This window comes from Gallus gallus, chromosome 5, assembly GCF_016699485.2.
Source record: "Gallus gallus isolate bGalGal1 chromosome 5, bGalGal1.mat.broiler.GRCg7b, whole genome shotgun sequence".
In the NCBI taxonomy this organism is placed as follows: domain Eukaryota; kingdom Metazoa; phylum Chordata; class Aves; order Galliformes; family Phasianidae; genus Gallus; species Gallus gallus.
The window spans coordinates 59137692-59158415 of NC_052536.1; the positions used below are offsets into that span (position 1 = coordinate 59137692).

Genomic DNA, 20724 nt, shown 5'->3' on the forward strand with positions numbered 1-20724 from the left:
GTTGGATATTAGGAAGAAGTTTTTCACCCAGAGGGTGGTGACGCACTGAACAGGTTGCCCAAGGAGGTGTGGATGCCCCATCCCTGCAGGCATTCAAGGCCAGGCTGGATGTGGCTCTGGGCAGCCTGGGCTGCTGGTTGGTGACCCTGCACATAGCAGGGGGTTGGAACTGGATGAGCACTGTGGTCCTTTTCAACCCAGGCCATTACATGATTCTGTGATTCTATGATTCTATTTTAAAATTGCATATATATGCACATGTGTACGCAGGTATACATGCATGCACGTTTATATACAAGCATACACACATTCAGACCCAAATTCCACACACACTCCATGAACATGTCCCTGGGAGCAGCCATGTCAGTGGCTCTTTCTGGAGCTTTGCCATGCTTTGCAGTGCCTCAATTTCAAATTGTCTGTGGAGATCTCAAGCACTTGTCCAGACTGCAGAAGACAGCCAGCAGCCGGCAGCATTCCCAGAAGAGCACAGCTGGTGCTCCCCAACAGCCTTGCACTGATGCAGCAGGAAGGACCTCAGCCCACAGTGACAGTGTGGAGCTGCCTAGGAGCCATGGGGAAGCATGGGGCTGCCCTGTGCCCTTTGCAGCCACAGCACTGTGCAGACAAAGCCCCAGTTTTGCTGGAGTCGCATAGTGATGGAGTTGCCCAAGAGAGGGGCTGCAGCACAGTTCCCACCATCCATCTCCTGCTGATGAGTCACAGAACTTTTTCGTTTGTAAGTAGAATATATTGGTGTAACAATGGTTGGTCAATATTTGAAAATTAGAAACCTAGAAAGATAACTCATTAAATACAAAGCTCCACATGAAACTTTCTCTGAAGAGAGCTGTCTAAGGAAGTCAAATGTAATTGCAAATTAGTAACAGTTCCTTGACACCTCAGTACATCTGTTTTGCGCATCCCTGGTCTGTGATCTGAACAGACACATAGAAACGGGTATGTCACTGCGGGTCGTTATGGTACCAGATTTTGCAGCCATCCTCAGCTGTAACAAGCTCTAAAGTGTTTTCCAGAATGACAAGGCACTCAATAAAAGCAAGACAAAGGCTCATTGGAGACCTTAGTGTCTTGCGCGTCTTTTGAAATACAAGTGCTTGTCCAGCAGATGTTACCTTACTGCTCTCCTCTACTTAAAACTGCACTTTATCTCCTAAAAGGAGAAAGGAAGATTTCAGTGGATCTGCAAAACTCTTTCAGCTTCATTCAGCAGATTGGGGGAACGTTTCCATACAGTTATTGTTTCTTCTGCGTAGAAAAGAAGGCAGATTAGAAAAGACGTCATTTTCTGCCAAGGACGTCTTATCTTGTGAAAGGGCATACTAAGAAACCTGTAGAACTCCCAGCGTGGATTCCATAGGACTCAACACCTCCTGCAGTTCCCCAGTGCTGAGCAGTGGTGCTGGCACTGGATGTGTCCCCATGGTGGCAGTGCTGGCCTTTGCCATCTGCCCTGGTGCCAGAGCGGTCCCATGAGAGCTCCCCCAAGGCTGCTTCCCTGGTGCCACTGCTGGAAGCTGCAGTGAGGCTGCAGGTTGGCAGCAGGCTGAGGAAGCAGCTCCAGTCCCCATGCATGGCACAAAGACCCCAGCTGTGCCCAATGCAGCCGCTGGCCCTGGGTGAAGTACCGTGCCCCCGGCGCCCATTCCAGGGCACACGGCTCTCCTGCTCCTGTTCCAGTGGGAGAAATGCTCCGTTCCTTTCCGTGCTCACCTCTTCTGTTCTACAACCTCTACCAACCCGTTTCTCTCAATAACACAATATAATCATATGAAGCTAGCAGTGATGCAGCCTAACCTGTATTTAACTTGAATATGCTGCTTCTTGCCAGACCTGGGGAAACTTCTCCAAGCCTCCCACCTCCCTCACTACAGTCTCTAGCTCAAAGTAATTGACTTGTTCTCTGTAATGCCTGAATTTCAGCTGATTTTATTTTCCAAAGAAATGATCTCTTAGCATGCAACAATCCTATAATTAAAATAATTTGCTCTTGTAGCACAGAGGTTATGTAATTGGCAGCTAAGGATACTTGATATTTTAATAACAGTGAGGCATACAAGAAATTCTTCTCACTTCCAGTTGCCCGTGAACAGGAGCTGCTGCGCTTCGTGCCTTTCCAGGCTTCATCAGTTCTTCTGACCTGTCATTTTCCCAGAACTTTCTTTGCCAAATGACCCAGCAGCTCACTAATACAAGCTGAACTTCTCTGCAGAAAAAAATCAATCATTTCCTACAATATCTTACTAAGAAATGTTCTGTGCCGGCTGAACTCCTATACCAGATTTCAAATACAATGGTGAAACATTAAAAAAAAGGTTAACATTTTAATGCAAGACCTGAGTCTGAAAATGGAATAGGTCTTTGATCTCTGATTCTAGCTAGAAATGTCACACGAGGGGGCTTTCATGAAGTATTCCTTCCAATATCAGCTTTGGCAGGGGAAAATTTAAAACCTTGCAATAGTCTTTCTTGTAATATTTTGATGGTTCTGCATCTGACCTTGCAAACCAGATGTGCAACTGGCTGTGCTTTTAATCATGGGGTAGAAGACATGGAAAAATCCCTCCAAATGAAAAATAAACACCATTCCCCAAAGCGGCTCAGCCCAATGGTGTAGCTCTGCTCCCACCGGGCACCACTGGGCACACACCAAACCTCAGCTCTTCCTTCAATGGGAAACTGGGACAGCTTGTGGCCTGTTCCCATGCCTAAAGGAACAGTGAAAAAGACTTCCTGTGTCTTTAACAACACAGCTGTCCAGCTGTGGCCCATGAGCAGCTGTGCAGAAGTGGGCTTCCTCACCCTGGGCATGGCAGTTACTGCCTCGTGCCTAAGGAGGCATTCACACTTCATCTCACCAAGAAAGCCCTCGGCCATCAGACCCATGGAGCCAGCAGCTATGCACACAGATGAGTCACTCTGGGCACATCGCCTCGTACTTTATTCATTGAATCACATCCAAATGAAATTTGTCACAGCCCTCTCCCTCACACACACAGAGGTGGGTGCCCTTCTGTTTCACCAGGGGGTAGAGCGTGACCGTGTCTGGGGAGATGGGGCACAGGCACTGTCAGCAGGGACAATGGTCAGAGAGGCAATGGGCATTCCTGCAGCTGTAAAGACAGCAGTGCAATATTTAGGTGTGAATGAATGAGAGAAAAGTGCTTTTGTAAGCTAATGAGAAAGTTGGAACAAATGAGTTTAACTTTACCCCAGGGAAGCAGTGTTGTATCAAGTACTCAATCAGAGAATCATGGAATCCTTGGAGTTGGAAAGAACCTTTAAAAGCCATCCAGTCCAGCTCCCCTGCAATGAGCAGGGACATGAGCCTGGATCAGTCTTCAGCAGCACAAGGAGAGCAGCCCAGCTACCACCAATACACGGACCAGCTTCAAAGCACCACTGACCCAGCTGGGCAGGAGGCAGGGACACAGTGGGACACACTCCTGTCCGTGCTCCCATGAGGTGCAAAGGTTCCTTCCGTGCAATGTGAGCAGCTGCTGGCAGCATGCACTGCCCGCAGTCCCATTGGCAGAGCACTGTGAGATGGTAGCACTGGGGCATCCCAGCTCCAGGTGTGACATCCAGGTGAACATGAAATGCTGCTGTTTCTTTCTCCACAGAAAATGAGGAATGGTGCTTCTAATGAATAAAAGGAAAGAAAAAGATTATGGGTTAAAATGATGGTTCGTAACTCTTGCTTTCATTTTGCTCTGGACATTCACAATAGGACTAGCAAAGTGATAATATAGTGAAGGCTGATTATACATTTATTTCAAAGTGTATCTTGTGAAAAAAAATATCATTATTATCCCACACTGATACATTTCAGTCTAGGACGTGAGATAAAAATATTGGGATGTGGGGTGTCATTCTCCATGACAGCTCAATATAAAGATAAGGGGTATTTTTCACTGCAGTAAAGAAACACACTGGTTTCTCTGTAGCTTCATTTTCATTGAAAAGATTACAGAGAATAAGCAGAATTCTGTGGTAAACACAAAGCAATATAATACACATTTTATTTTGGAATGTATAATGAGTATCGTATTTTAATGTCATTACTTCTGAAAATGACATAATGGAAATGCACACAATACCCATCCGTGCTGCTGTCACAGCCAAATCACAGATCTTAACCCAGGCTTCCTCCTCCCCACTGCCTGCAGTGAGAGCTGAGCCCAGGGCTGCTGGCAGTGCAGAGTTGTGCGGGCACAGCACCATTCTGCTGTGAGGTTGGGAGCTGAATATCCCGAGTTGGAAGGGACTCATAAGGATCATCACATCCAAAGTAGACGAGGATGTACCTCACTGCGTTCTTTGCAATGAGTTCTTTACAATGAGAATCCCCCCACCCAACCTTCTGAATTGTACGGACCAAGTAAGGGTTTCACAGCAGGCCCCAGCCCTTCTCCAGCCCAGTGGGCACAGAGCTTTGTTACCTCCTCTGCCAGACTGCCACCCATTGCTGCTGATGTTTGTTACTCAGGTTTCCCTTTGGTTATACATCAGTTCAAACCACATCAGGTACTCGATTGCATGTGTGCAGTACCTTGGGACAAATGGTAGGATCTGAGAGATGGAGATTTATTTGGCGACAGAATCACACAAGAGGTTTTAAGCTTCTTGATAAGGGTGATCATTGGAAATAATGGTGTCCATTTGGATGCTCTGAGCACTGAGCAGCATGGCTACCAAGGAAAGATACTGCGCTTCCTTAATTGCTACCGTCAGCAGAATGGCACACATTTCTGGACACAGGAGACCCTCTGTCAGATAATGTCCATTTCACTGCTTTGTTTGCTAAGTCCTGTTTTAATTTTACTTAGAATTTAAAGCATCTGATTAAAAACAAGCCAATAAATAAATAAATAAATGAGTGAGAGAGTTAAAAATCCCTCCCACCTGCAACGGCTGATGCACAATCCAATGCTTGTAAAAGTTCAATCCAAACCCTTCAGAAATGCAGACATCCGTTGTTCTTTGTTATTTCGTGTGGCTGCAGTTCCCAAACCTGATGTTACTTCAAGTTCCCTGTGAAGCCAATGCCACTCCAGCAATCAATGGCAGCTTGTTTACAGCTTTCCTTCTCATTTCTGCTGCAATCAATCGAATTTGTCAAGAGGACTCCAGGTGCTGTCTGCATTTTTTCCCCATAAAATATTAGGGAGCAAAAAACATACAGTGAAAGGTCTGTGACTTTAAGTGTAATTAACATTACAGAAGCTCGGTCCTCAGAGATTGCAAGTATTGACGTCTCTTTTATTCTCTTATTTACAAACCAATGTTTGTACACTACAGTCTCTTTCAAAAAAATAAAAAAAGAAAGAAGCAGACAAGTAGAAAAACAAGAAATGAAGACCTATTAAAATTCCAGCAGGACAATCCCTGCAGTTCTCACCGTGCCCTTATTCCAGCAAAAAACCTGCTGGCTATAATTGGAACTTTGCTGGGGCTGATCTTAAAGCCTCCAAAGTTGCAGCAGTATTTCTCTAATTATTTATTTCCTTTGTTTTGGAGATGTGTATTAAGAGAATATGGAAAAAATCACGCGTAAATGATCATCAGTTCCAAATCTTCAACGTGGAAGATAGTGCGAGTTACAGAGCAACTGGTCAGATGGACCAACATTTGATTTATGTATATATATATGACTGTGGTGGGATTATTACATAATTCAGCTCTCCTTACAAAATCCTTTCTGCAAACAGAAAGACGTTTGCTTTGATCCAGCAGCGCTCTGACTTTACCTGGGAGCTGTGCATGGCAGCCACCCCTGCAGCCGGGAACCAAACTGCTCCCACCAAGCAGGTGGATCTGGGACAGTGAACCAAAACAGGACTAAAATAAAGGATTTATAACATCAATCATGCTATATTCACTTATCCTGAATATAGTTATATTATAGTTATCCTGAATGTATATCCTGAGCCAGGCTGGATGTGGCTCTGGACAGCCTGGTCTGGTGGTTGGCAACCCTGCACAGAGCAGGGGGTTGAAACTGGATGAGCACTGTGGTCCTTTTCAACCCAGGCCGTTCTGTGATTCTGTGATTCTATGGTTAAAACACACACACAGTAATTACCCTTTGTATACAAATGCAGAAAAGTCCAGAGTGATGCTCACTTGATGTTCTTATATAGAAAGCCAAAATATTCTGCTAAGCTCTCAGTTTAGCTATTTATAAGTCCCTTATTTTTTTTTATTGCTCTCCAGTTAAAGGAAGAGCCCTCTTGCACACAGTGCGCACACCCTGTGCTGAGCTCCAAGAGTTCATAACACAGGCTGGGTTGTGAGGACTTATTCACACACCCCAGCACGCTGTGTCATGCTGGGAGAGGAGCAAAATGAAGGCGTGCCATTTGGGGAAATGCATGCAACAGATGTAAACACCGAGGCAGTAGGACCATATATGCAAAATATTTGCAAATAGGTGAACGTTTCTGCTTAAACCAGCAGTAGAAGTGTGGCAAACAAGTATAGAGCACAAAGGACATGGAATATCTGTGGCAAATGTTGGTGTTTATGGTTACACAGCTCAAAGTGCTTCACACCGCCCAGAAGAATAAAACGTGGTTCTCCAGGACAGAGGTACCAGCAGATAAGGATGCTGCACTGTATGTTTAAGCACTGCCACAAACATAGCCTGAGTCATCGGGCTGCGCTGAAAGGGGCAGCACCAAGCTCTGCCCATCTTCCTTCAGAGAGCTTCCTCTGAAAGCTTCTTGATCTGCTCAGAAACTGAGACAGTGATTTACCTTTACTTGCTGAAAACTAGGGTGAGTAATGAAAAGTGAATGGCTGTCCTCATTTTTAATTTCAAATCAATTTGTTGTAAGCCTTGCTCGGCTGCCTGATGTGACATTGCAATTTTGTAGGACAACAGGAATAGAGACCATTATTAACGGCTATCAGAGAACAGGTTGGTATGATACAATAGGTATTAAAATGATCTGTGAGTGTTGTGCCCTATCATGGGCAATTGCAGACTTTGTGTAATTACAGAAAACTTTTCATATTAAGGCATTTTCCAGCAGATGCTGGAATACACCATCCAGATTGTGAGATAGCTGGGGGCTTGGGGCAGCCTAACCCCAGTGACAAGGGGCATTCAGCTGATCCCTAGGCAGATCCTTAAGGAGCAAACAGTGGCTTTTTATTCTGTAAACAATATCCTGGAAAGCCTGGTTAATTTGGTGGTGCAATTACTGAAGGCAGCACTGCATCAGGGCTCTGCACAGCCATGCTGCAGTGGGGAACTTTTAAAAGCATTCAAGTAAGGAAGACAACTTCTAAATAGGGGATAGGGTGGCTGGGATAGCATTACTACTTGAGCAACGTGGGAAAATGTTTCATACAAGTTTCTGTTCTCTGTTTGGAAGAAATAGAATAGGATAATATTTTATGTGAGGATAAAAAAAATATTATCTCTTCCATAAGGAGCTTTTAAGCTACGTCTGACAGGGCTGAAATTTAAAACCCCTCGGCCAAGATGTGTCTTAATGACTAGGGTGGTACTGGGCAAAGTGGCTGGAAAAGGGCAGGTGAGATGCTAGGGGAGATGCAGGCTGTTAGGTTGCTGCCACACTACATGGAGATGTGGTGGGGCACTCTGAGCAGCACCCAGTGGGCTTGGCAGCAAGGATAGCTGCATGACCTGTGCACTGATCCCTGGGGGCAATGGGCAGCCTTCAGCCAGCTGCGTGCCATGGCCCTGGGGCAGGAGAAAGCCTCAGGAATGCCCAACACAGCACTGCTGCTGCAGCAAAACAGCACCCATAGCAGAACACCCAGCACAGCACTGCTGCAGCAGCAAAGCACAGCACCCACAGTGGGGTGGGTGGCACAGGACAGCAGGGTGCACATACCTAACTGCACTGTGCTGCCCTGCAGCAATGCAGGGACTCACTCCAGACAGTGCAGTGTGTTGCTATGAAAATCCATAGGTAGCTCCTGCAATACAAGGTTATGTGCATGTCTTCTCCAACACACCACAGAGGCAGGATGGGGCCTGAAAGTGAGAATATTACCACTGAGTTATTAATAACTGCATTCAGTTACTACTACTTTGCTTTATTAAGAAAGATCTGTGCCTTCTCCAGTTTTGTTCATTCAAATCTGATGACAAGTAACACATGAATACTAGAGCTGAATCAATAATTAAAAGGAAGCAATTCAGGACACATTAAGACTCTTTCTTTGTCCTTGCAATTTGAAAATTAGGTAGAAAAACTCATGTTTACACGTGAGTAATATTTATAGCTCAAAAGTGACAGCAGTATTTACTCAGCTTTGCACTGAGTTTTGTTTCTCCCTTCTTATCCTGACTGCAGCAAAGGAATTATTTTCTATAGAAAAAAAAAAGTAACAAAACAAAATCTAATGAAAGTTTTGCATCAGTTCTGTCATAATAAAACATTTGTTGGCTACATTAAAACACTGCAAAATATTTTGATTCTTATTAGTAATCTGTGGTTTATAGGAGTAAGAGCTCCATTAAATCTGTCCTGGATGTACGGACACCACAGAGCTCTGCTGTAACCTCTGAGGTGGCATCATGGAAAAATCCAACTTTTTATCTTAGTTCCCTTCTTCTTGTTTTATGTACTGACGGCCTCTGATCAACTGAGATAAACAGGTGAAATTATCACAAAGCTCACCTGACTTGAGATCCACCTTAACTTAAAATCATTGTTTTTGGTTTTGAAACTCAAAAGGCAAAAGTGGGATGGCGGGGACGTTGCAGCTGAGTTGGTTTTCCATTTCTCTGCTCAGGACACAGGGTCTGGAATTAGGAGTGAGGATGAGTAATGTGAGTTAAAAGCAGGAAGAGCATAAATCCTCACACCTCCAATGAAACTATCACCTCTGGGAAGGCAGGAGGCTAAATTAAATGACAGTTTGCAAACACTCACAGCAACAGCATCCCCCATCTGCAGTACAGATGACAAAGAAGCACTGCCTGGAGGCTCAGGAGTTGACTTGGGACTGCAGATCACTCTTTTTGGTCATGCTCATCTCTGAGAGCCCAGAGGGATGCAGGGGTTGGGCTGAGCCACCCCCCCCTCCCCACCCCCTCAGCCCCTCAAGTGCCTGCAGGTCCTGGTTGGTGCACAGAGCTGTCCTGCCCGTCTTCCTCCCCAGGTGACCACTGCTTCTACCACCACCACAAACTGGGGCACGGGCATAGAAATAACCTTACTAATTACTGGTAATGTCTGTAAGGCCATTTCCTGGCATGGTGTATATTGCAGTCAGAGCCCTGCCAGTACCACACTCAGTCTCGTGGCACTAGAGATGTGGCTCGCCTTGCCTGTAGCAGGCACCTCAAACACAGTCCCAGTGCCCTCAGTCTGGCATCTCAGCTTGGAGCACACAGTCTGCTCTCCTGTCCCCACTCCTGCCCACTGTTTTTCCTTCTGCACACACCCCTCAAAGAGATGGCAACCTGATGGCCAAGGAGTTCCCCCCCTGTTGGCCTGGAAGGCAGGTGGGCTTCTGCTACTGGGAGCAGAAGTTCAGTGCTGGAAATCTGGATGGAACATCACAACATCCCTCACAGTCTTCAGTGGCCACTTATAATTTTATTGCTAAATATGTTTGCATTTAGTTCATATTTTAACACAAACATGTATGTTTTTAATATTTGACACTTATCCATGCAGTTAGGTATTCCAGATAGCAGTTTTGCACAAACAAGCTGTGAGAAAAGTCTCCCATCCCTGAAGTGCTCTCAGTGTGCATAGCAATGAATACATGAAGTAGGAGCAGACAATTTGTTTATTTAAGCTTACCATGGATTTTTCTCTTTGATAATCAGAATCAAAGTGTAATACAGATTCAGAAAAATGCCCAGAGAGGCATCAAGTGCTCAGAGGGCTGTGCGCAATGGATGCTGAGCAGAGATGCTCCTGCTGCTTCTGGAACTCACACTCTGCACACAGGAGCACTTCTCTACCCATGAAAAGTCCCAGATGTGCACAGAAGCACTGGTGTCTATTTTCTCCATGGCAGAAATTGTGGCAAAGTTCTTTGACAGGTGGTCACAGCCTTCCTGTACTTCTGATGTGCTTCAAGTTAGGTTTTCTCGCAGACATTTCCTATCCCATGTACTGGGGAGGTGGACACACTGCAGAGGTGCAGATTGGGAAGTGGGGACATTCTCAGAGGACTCCACATTGTCACTGACTGGATTTTGGTGCCATGTCCTGCATGTAGGGGATGGCTGGTGGCAGCAAAAGCCACTCTCTGCCCACAGTCTAGCCAGGACGTAACCCCTGCAGCATGCAAGGGGTTAATGAGTACTTGCGTGTTCATCAGGGGCACAGAAAGCTACTTTGCCTTGACTGTGCATGCACAGGGAGGAATCTGCTATTTATATTCAGTGTAAACTGTTGAATGGGCAAATATTCTCCAAGCCTGAGGCAGGTCATCATAATTATTCCCACCTGGCAGGAGCCTTGTGCTTGGCCAAGGAGAAGCAAAGCACTGCCCCGTGAGATGCCACAGTCCATGCCTGCAGGAGAGCTGCACACAGCCCTGGGGACAGCCCCAGGCACAGCCCTGCTGCTGGCTCGTCGTGTGCCCTTGGGTAGGCTGAGCTGACACAAACCCCAAACCGAAGCAACCTGCAGCTTGTGGATACCTCTCAGCTGCACTTTATTTGCTTGCAGGATTTCCATTCTGGGTTTTGGCAGAGGGGAATGTCACCATTCTACTTGGATAAAAGTAGAGGAAGTAGAGGAAAGATTTCCTTTGGTCTCAGTACCCCAAAATAAGTTAACTGGGAGACAAACCTGCACCTGCCTTTCCCACCACCCCGCAGGACAGGTGTGACCATGACCTCAGCTCCTCGCACTGCCGCTCCCCCTCCCAGGTGCAGCTCCCTGGGCACCAGCCCGCGTCCACCCAGGCACTGGTCCATGCATAATTAAATTCAGAATGAGAAGGAGAGGTCACCTATGCAAAAGCACAAGCTGCTTAGCTTGCCCACAGACCTCCCAGAGCAGGGGGCCAGTAAGCTGCTTACAGAGCATCTCGTTAATAGCCACTAATCTTTAACCATTTGCCTTCCTGTTAATTACAGAGCCATGTCAAAGCCCAATGCCTTCTGTAATTGCTTTCATGGGAAAAGGTGATCTGGATTGTTTCTTTTTATTACCGTTCTCCCCACACACTCCCCTCCAGCCACGACATTTTCCTTTCACCTGCAATGCAGCATTATCTGTGAATGATGTGCCTCCTGCTTGTCCAGGATATTGTAGTTAGATGTAGCCCGATGGCATAGTAATGATATTGATTTCTCCCCGCTGCAGCAGATGCTCTCATGTCCAGCCACAAAGAACTTGAGGAGAAAGGCCACAGAGATGAGCCGGAGGCTGACAGCATTTCTGCAGGGCTGCCGTCCTGTGCCTGGCGGTGCCAGCACTGTGTGCTCAGGGAGCCACAGACTGGGACCCAGCGTGGACTCCAGCACTGCTGTGCCCAGGCTTCCTCCAAGCAGCAGTACTGATCTGGCTGGGATAGAGGTCACTCCTGGCAGCCCCGGCTCCCCTTGGTCCACTTTATGCTCTGTTAATCTACCGACAGATGCCAGGAGAACCTGAACCAAAAGGTCTGAAAAGCCCCGAGGTCAGACACAGCGCGTCCCTGAGGTACGGCTGTGTAAAAGAAGTGATGCTGTGTGAGGCTGCTTTGGAGTGAACTGCCAGCAGAAGGGACCCAAGGGCAGCTGGCAGCCATCGAAGGGATGGGGGGCAGTTGGGCAGTGGCAGACCGGCCAAGGCCAGCAGTGGGGCTGAGGGACACTGTGCTGTGGGTGGGCAGCTCAGAGGGACCAGGGATGCTCCACATCAGGCAGCAGCTCAGGGATGCTCTGGCCTCCCCCGGCTCCCACCCACTGCTTGGTGGCCAATGTCCTGGCATCAGTCCTCCTATTAAACCCAAATATGCGTGTTATTCCAATATGTATAATATGCAGTCGATAGTTTTTCGCACAAGAAAGGTCACCTGAGACTCTTCCCTTTCTGAGCTAATAACCACAGTCTCTCCAGTTGCCGTTTAACTCTTCTAAGTTGCATTTTTTCTCAATTTCCCCCAAAACAGTTACTGGAATAACAAAAACATTTGCTAAGCAGAGCACAACAATCTTTTATTTGGGCAAAACCTTCACAGCACAGCTGCCAAACCAATGGCCTGCCTAGTTTCCCCAAGGATCCATCCCTCCCCTCTGTGCCTGTGGCCCTCTGCTCAGCCCCACAGCTCGGGGGCCATTGTCCCACTCACCCACAGCACCGCTGTGCTCAGTACACCACACTGCACATCCCTGCAGGACATCACACACGGGGTGCATCCTCTTCTTAATTATCTCTGCATATGCAGTTACTGTCAAATAATAGCAGCTCCTTTTATTTCTAAAGGAATATGGCACGCATGCAAAGTGGTTTCAAGAAGATGTACCCTGAGGGCATATTATTATCTTAACTAAAATTCAAGTGCATACTTATTACCAAAATCTTAGTTTCAGAAATAGCTTCTCTTTCACATATTGGAATTACAAACCACTACACAATTTGTTAGAACTCGCATGCAAAACTGCTTTTTAGTACAGCTTTTATAGTTGTCTTATTTATCTCATCTCCACGAGTTGTAATTCCTTTAGGATCGCTTTCCTCTTCATACACCACATCGCACCAAAATAAATAAAGAGCACAGCAGAATAAACAAAGGGGGTTTTCTCTGTGAGCCTGAAGATTCTGATGAAGTGCTGCATGTGATTCCTATTTGTTGCAGCATTTCTAATGGGAACAGACACCCTCAGTGTACTGGAAGAGAGTCTCCAGGCAAAAGACTCAGGCATAGCATCTCCCTTGGAAATGAGCAAACTGAATACGTACAATAAAAATATCATTGTTGTTTCTTGCAATTTCCAGGAAGTGTTGGCCAGAACTCTGCGGGAATTTTTCCTTGCCTACAGCAAGAAAAGCAGTAAAGGTAAGGTGTTGTCTGAGGTAGCTTTCTAAACACGACTTTCAGGGATGTTTTAGTGACCTCAGAATGAACCTGTCCACATGTCAGCTTCTGAGCTGGAGACAGAGTGCAGGGCAGAACCTGCCTGGTTTGGAGCATGCCTGATTCTCCTTTCTGAGCACTCAGCCCCGTGGCTTTGGATGAGATAGCAGGACCTTCTGTGGGTCCTGCAGAGCATGAGGCGTGGAAGGTCTCCAGCCTTGTGGTGGGCTCAGCCCCATGGTGGGCACAGTCCCATTCTGGGCAGAGTCCCTTGGTGCTCACAGCCCCACACCCTCCCCAGCCCAGCCATGGCCCAGCATCCTCTGCAGCACAGCCTGATTCTGCACCACAGAATTTAGGCAGAAGGTGAAATTCTCTAGCACAGGATATCAGGTCTGATGAGCACACATGGGGATCAGTGATTTTTCCTCTGTATCCTCTCTCCCCTCTGTCAGTCCTGAAGGAGGAGAAGCTGAAGCCCACCGCAAAGTAGGAGCCTATTTCCCTTGTGCAGCTCCCTTTTATCAGATGTAATTACTGGCTTTTAAAATAGCCTTGCTTCTCTTCTCATCTGACAGCCACAGGCTTGCCTGCCAAGGTGCCATTTGTCTCAGCATAACAAGAGGGAGAAGAAGTTTCTCATCCCTCAGCAGGGATGCAGTGAGACAGCTTCCCAGGTGACTGCAGGCCTATGGGCATCTTTATCCTGATCCTGCAGCCCCAGGTAATGCTGCTAAAAAACTAGTGGGGAGCAGGCTGGGGGCATCAAGTGCTGTGGTGCCAAAGCAGCTCTGTGGGTCCTCCCCATGGGATGCTGGGACAGCACTACATCCCTGTCACGTCAGGGGCCCTGAGGGGAAAGGCTCTCACTGCCTTATGATACACAGCCAGATCATATTTAACAGGTGTTGAAGTTTACAGTCTTCCTTTAATTTGAAAAATTGCATTTATAGTTCAGAATCCAGGAGGTTGTTGTATAAATGCAGACCCAGAACTCACACAGTGGCATCCTGAAGCATAACGTGGGCACTGCTGGCAGGGGACAGACACAGCCTCTGTGCTGCACATCAGGTGCCCAGTGCAGGGACAGCAACTGTGTGGCTCTGCAGGGCAGCCTCAGCTGCAGGACCTCACTGGTGGGATTTGCTTTTACCTTCGCTTCAGCAGGGGAAGAAGTTGGGCTCGGGTCTCAGTGCAAAGAGAGCAAAGCTTTCCCTGCAGCAGGAGCGGCTCTGCAGCCAGCATGGTGCAGTGCTGGCGGGGGTGCTGCAGGCTGGGGCTGCTCCCAGCTGCTCTGCACAGCACCTCAGTGACTTCAGTACAGAAATGTTGAACCTTCTGCACCTCTGTCTGACCTAAGCAGCTAGAAAATATTAATTATAGTCTTGCAAGCTGTTCCAATCAAGATGGGAAATTGATAATTGAGTCATAAATCTCCAGGTGGAAAAGTTTCTGGAACTTGTTATAGTTTACATCATATCATCATTTTGCTCTTGTAGACTGGCCTAGGACAGGGCTATTAAATTGCTTTTGTCTGCTTGCTTTGTGAATGTGTATCTTTATTATTTAAGCAAAATAAGATAGGACTGGCTGTACATCCTCAGTTCTTCTCAAGTTGATCTGAGACTCTACAGTGCTGCTAACGGTGTGCTAGAGCTGAATGAGCCACGTTAACAGGTGTTAATTAACTTGTACCTCATTCTACTCTGTGTGTGACTTCTGAGTCTGGAGGCCCAAGCTGAAGTATCCAACAGACTCCAAAGCACCGAACTGGGATCTCATGCTGGAGACTGCCGTGCAGCGCTCACTTAACTTCTGACTTACAGCGTATTGTTCGCCCTTGTTCTTTGTTGCACTCTCTGAAGGCAGAACAATGGTCAGTGAATTTGAGTGAAGAAGTAAAACAAGTGTATTTCAGCTCACAGAAACATGGGAATTGTGCTTGAGAACAGAGCAGGGCAGGAAACAGTAATCTATTTCTACTGCATCACAGAGCAAAGACTGTGATTCTTATCAGATTAATTCATTCATTTTTAATAAGCAGTCTTATGTAGCTGAACTGCACTGTTCCAGGTTAAATAACCTCAGAGTTCTTTAATATTTGCAGACCCTTGAAGCAGTTATTGAACTTGGAACACCGCCGCAGCACGGTGCGTGTGGTTTGCACAGGGATGCAGCAGCTGCCACAAGCCCAGCACCTGACAGAGCCCAGCAGCCCCAGAGCAGGAGGTCCCCCTCAGTGTCCTGCCCTGGTTCACACAGGGACTGCTGAGCCCAGTGCACCCCACAGAAAGCAAGGAGTGCAGCATGGGGCAGGGCTGGGGTTACCTGATCATAGTGTTTGCACTCATGAGTCCAGCAGCATCTGCAGGCACACATCCTCAGGGTGTGTGGGTACAGGGTCTGTCCTTTGGGAAGTCTGTGAACAGAGCGGAAATGGCCACGAGGGAGGACAAGTGCTCCTGGCTTGTGTGCGGCCATTGTTTCACAACATAAGGAATGCTACCCCTGCTCTGACATCTCCCTACAACAAACATATTGTGCAGCCATGCCAGTGTTTACTCAGCCTCCTAAGAAGCCAGCAGATCAGTTACTGTAGAACAGCATATCACTGTGACATCAAAAGATTAAAAAAACACCGCTGACCCAACAAGCAAGGACAATGCAAGGCTTAGCGGCAGTTCCACATCATAATGCCATTTATCAGCCTCTGACAAATTACTGATAATTCATATTGATTCTCTGGACTAGATGCAATGACCTGGAAAGTGAAATTCAGAGATCCACTGAACTGAAATTACAAACACGGCTGAGCTCATTAACTGCGAGCTGAGCTGTGCCAAGCATTTACCTCCGTGCACCATTCCCCTCTGCTCTGTGCTCGTGGAAGGTTTGATTTGATGTTTTGCCTTCTGAATTCAACGTTCCAACAGTGTCCTCCCAGTATCATGAGAAGCCACCACCGGAATTATTTCTATTAAACTTTTCCGCGCTGGGGATGGGTGCTCAGCCACCAACACCGGTGGGCAGTAGGGTACCAGACAACAGTGTGCAGCAAGGAAATGCCTAACGGTTAAGTGCCAGAGCTGCTGGGTTTTCCTTGGGGTCTGTGATGCCAGCAGTTTGCAATAAGCTCCCATGCAGGGCAGCGAGGGGATGCAGTTGTCACAGTGCTGCAGGGCAAGAGCACCAGGGAGCAGCAAGGCATGAGGGGGGTCTGCTAACCACAGTGCTGCCCTGCCAGGGAGGAGGAGGGAAGGTAAAGATAGCAAAAAGAAAGAAGAATCTAAACAAGAAGAATCTAAAAGCTAGTCAAAATCTAAGCAAGATGAACCATGTCGTCACCTTCATATTTTAGGAGTGTAAGTGTAAGCGCTTGGCTCCTTTACCTGCATATGGGACAGGAACTTCGGTGTCTCCATCCAGCCCCTCACGGCTGCCTACATATGGATGCAGCTCTCCGGGTGTGTTCACCAAGTCAAAAGGGACCTCCTTTCATCGGCAGACATTGTGGAGCCCTGAGCACAGAGCTCCTGGTCAGCACTCAAAGGATCCATAAACCTCTGCTCTTTGCAGAGGCCTCTGAGCAGACAATCAAACCGCAGGGGTCCAGGAATGCTCGGTTATTTCATAATAACCCTATCTGGCCATGACATTTGAGCAGTTCAACATTTCATTCTCTGTCTCTTCCAAAATCATGTTTTTCCTGCACACACTTTTCTGTGATGATTTTTTCTAAACCATCCTTATAGCCTCCATTGTACTCTCGCTTGCACCAAGACCTAGAATTTTCGTGACTCTGCCCCAACATTTAAAGCCATCATGCTGTCAATAAGCAGCACAAGTGGCCAACCACCTCACCCTCCTCCTCTGCAGCACAGCACAGAAATTACCAGGAGTGCTTTTTTAAACAATGGAAGCACTCAAAGAACAAAGAGAGCAGACAAGGGAGGTGCAGCACCAGCGCTGCGCTCGCTCCCTGGGCAGTGCGGGCGATGGTTACTGCGTGCAGAATGCTGCAGAGCACATTGCTGGGGCTGCCAGGTGGCTTCAACCTGAGAAAAGAATTCCTCAGATTTCATGAATTTAATATGTGCTGGGAAGCCTCTGCTGTCTGAGGCCACCTGCCAGAAGGTGGAAAATAAAATCGCAGGCCTGGGGTCTCCTGATCCCTCAGGTGCCGAGGAGAGGGTCTGCTCCAAACCCTCACTGCAGCTGCAGGAGAAGCTCAGTGTGACTGAGAGAGCCAGAGCAGACAGGGAGGCACAGCGGTGACAGCACGGGGGCTGTGGGGACAGCAGCTTCTGGAGCCAGGCTGGGCAGGGGGGAATGGCAGACTGGGCAGCGAGGGGGGATCACAGGAGGTGCAGGGATGCTGCATACACAGGTAATCCCATCACTGTGCTTCAGACACCATAGTAAGGGTTTCCTGTCTGGGGCAGGAGGGGTTTTTGTTTGTTTGTTTTTCCTATTAAATTAGTTGCTCAATAGAAAAGAATGCAGCTGTCTCTTGCCACGAAGTCCCCCCTCTCATTACTGAGTCAGACCAGGAGCTGTGGTGGGGCACATCCAGGACTGAGGTTCCATTAAAGTCTGATCTCTGTAAAGTACTGCACGTGTCCGTGATATATCTACACAGGGTTTGGATTCTTGAGGCCATTTGCATTAACTAACATCTTTTATTTTCAGTCTGAATTTTGGTCTAATGAGTTTTTTTTTGTTGTTGAATACATCAATAGTGACTCTTCCCTGCCAAGTGACCTCAGATTAATGCACTTGTTAAACCTCCTTTTCTTCTTCTTTTTTTAATGTTGTGTTCCAAGAAGGCAGTGTTTTTTTAAATCAATGTTATTTTCAAATAATTACATCATGTAAACACTTGGGCACATTACAAACAATGGACATCAGCATCCAGCTCTGGGTGTTTCTCACTGTTACAGGGTGATCAGACATGGCACAGTGCTGCACTACATGCTGGGACTGGCAGACAGTGCTGCTCTCACCAAGACTCTGCTGCTGAATGCCCATACACTTTCTGGGGATGGTAAGCACTGGCATCAGTAACTGCAGGATACTTCACTTGGTTCTTATTGGTAAGGCCAAGGTGCTGTCTCAGCTGCTGCTCTCCAGTGGGATGGTGGCCGTGCAAGTGTTTTATTTTCAGTGCTTCAGACTGGAGAACTCCAAATGAGGGTGCACCTCAACTTCATGGCTGCAGAAGCATAGACAGGCACTTGTTAAACCTCCTTTTCTTCTTCTTTTTTTAATGTTGTGTTCCAAGAAGGCAGTGTTTTTTTAAATCAATGTTATTTTCAAATAATTACATCATGTAAACACTTGGGCACATTACAAACAATGGACATCAGCATCCAGCTCTGGGTGTTTCTCACTGTTACAGGGTGATCAGACATGGCACAGTGCTGCACTACATGCTGGGACTGGCAGACAGTGCTGCTCTCACCAAGACTCTGCTGCTGAATGCCCATACACTTTCTGGGGATGGTAAGCACTGGCATCAGTAACTGCAGGATACTTCACTTGGTTCTTATTGGTAAGGCCAAGGTGCTGTCTCAGCTGCTGCTCTCCAGTGGGATGGTGGCCGTGCAAGTGTTTTATTTTCAGTGCTTCAGACTGGAGAACTCCAAATGAGGGTGCACCTCAACTTCATGGCTGCAGAAGCATAGACAGGCTTCACGCCAAGGTGACGTTTGTGTGGTGAGGACCAGTTTTGGTTTTCTGCTCTGAGTTCCCCTCCTGAGACCCCAACACTCCACACTCCCTGCCACCACCCTGCATTCCCCGTCACCACCCTCCATCCTTTCCCATTACCCTTTATCTTTCCCCATCACCCTGCATCCCCTGCCATCATCGAAGCAGCAGAGAGGCCCTGAGAAGCAGAGAACAGCAGGAGGCCGCCAGGTTGGGACCTTCTCCTGGGCCTTCACAAGTGCATTTCCAGTGAGACATCAAATTTTGTCACCACCACTTACCATGCTCTTTCTGGTGTGAGCTTTTTGGTGTGCAGAGTTGAGATTTACAGATTTCTCTAGTATTCTTTTAAACTAAAGATTCCTTCAGTCATTTCTTTTCCTCTTTCACATTTTCTGAATACACTTTGGTACATAAAAACTTGTGTTTTCATTCATCGTAATCCTGCCTTAGAATGCTCTGCTGCTTTAGGAGTAGCTATTCAATCTCTACAGTATCTCATCTTAAAACCTCAACTGGGGTTGCTAATGACACAATCAATTAAGCCACTCACACTATGGCAGCAGTGCAGAAGGAGTTAAGCAGAATGCGGTGTTACAAGCGGAAGAGCTGGAGGTGACACAGTGTTCCCAGAGCCATCCCTGTGGTGCTGTGGTTCCCACAGCAGAAGGGAGGTGCTGAGGAGCACCCAGGTGAGCTGGGGACAGCTGAGGACAGCTGGGGACAGCTGGGGACAGCTGGGGACAGCTGTGCTCCCCTCAGCCCTTGCTCCAGCAGCCCCTGCCACGGGAATCCATCTCATTTGCAGACAGCCCCCACATGCCAGGCGCCTTCCTCCACCACCTTGTGCCCGTGTCACTCACTGAAACTCTTTTCTGGATGCAAAAAACTGATGCTTTGTTCCTTGAAAAACGTCTCTATAGAACTAACGTTAGAATTCATCTTTCCCTGATTTTTGGCCAAGTGCACATTTCCTGGTTCAGCTGATTAGTGGCTACATTTTACTACATGTAATTGTCAAGGAGGAAATCAATAGAAAACCTCTTTTCTTTTCAAGATGTATTGCTGTCAGCAGCAGCTGTACTCCATTCCCAGATCAGGAGCAGGGGATTCATTATTAATCCCACTGCTGGAGGATCCACAGTTCTGACACCTCTGTGTTCCTTATCTCCTTCTCAGTTTCTCCTTCTGTCTGTTTCTGTGCATCTCCAAAAGCTTTCACATCCAGGCTGTGCTGCGTGTGTCACATGTACAGAAATGTTGAACACCATTCTTTCATTTATGCTAAGATCTCCTCTCACACGTGCAGCGGTTGCATGTACTTGGAGGCACATACACTGTATGTCACATCGCGCCACGTATTTCAAGGCACAGCTCTTCAATGGGACACATCCAGCCTGGGGGCTGAGGGTGTGCAGACCTTTGCTGCAGATGTGGCTCTTCTCACACAGCTGCCCGGCATAGGAGAGGAGTTCGGGGGGAGAGGGGGTTGGTTCGTGGATGTCCCTGAGCAGCAGTTCAAACTGAGGAGGAAGAGACTGCAGCAGCAAAAGGAACCCACCCAAACACTGCTCTGGAACTGGGTTTGTTGTTGAAAAGCTTCTGCAGGAAGGCAGCTCTCCACAAACCGAACTGCACTGAATTGCACAAGAAGCACTTTCTGTCCGCTCAGGGAAGTTTTGGTCCCACACAGCTGCGCCCAGGGCAGCAGGCAGCACTCAGGGACTCAGGGAAAGGATGTGGCAGGGAAAGAGCCTCTACAAACTAAAAGCAAAGTGAATAGCTGTAACTGCTGGAAAGTAATAATGACTATCAATGATGTAACATAAAGCTCCTCAATGCTATCTCTTGTTGTCAGTGCTTTCTGAGGGTTGCACATTTGTACACCTCTATTTCTTTAAAGGAGCTGACCACGTAACAAACACAGTTACAAAAGTCCTGAAGGGAGAAGGCAGAACTTTGCACCGCCGTTATGCACACATT

At 47.3% G+C, this 20724-nt stretch overlaps 2 long non-coding RNA genes across 5 annotated transcripts; one reads left to right on the forward strand and one right to left on the reverse strand.

The window, feature by feature from the left end:
- Positions 1 to 250: 250 nt before the first annotated feature.
- Positions 251 to 16297, reverse strand: LOC112532538. Of its 2 annotated transcripts, XR_005860215.1 has the most exons (5): positions 15361 to 16297; positions 8682 to 14891; positions 7890 to 8032; positions 4927 to 5161; positions 251 to 3663 (listed from the first exon to the last, which is right to left on the reverse strand). It is a non-coding gene; the product is annotated as an uncharacterized LOC112532538 (long non-coding RNA). The 2 variants fall into 2 exon arrangements; XR_005860216.1 differs by lacking the exon at positions 7890 to 8032.
- LOC107051820 lies at positions 6347 to 18257 on the forward strand. 3 transcript variants are annotated; one of them, XR_005860218.1, is made up of 4 exons: positions 6347 to 6800; positions 12954 to 13014; positions 13611 to 13756; positions 17973 to 18257. It is a non-coding gene; the product is annotated as an uncharacterized LOC107051820 (long non-coding RNA). The 3 variants fall into 3 exon arrangements; XR_005860217.1 differs by having other exon boundaries at positions 12954 to 13756; XR_005860219.1 differs by lacking the exon at positions 13611 to 13756.
- The last annotated feature ends 2467 nt before the right edge of the window (positions 18258 to 20724 follow it).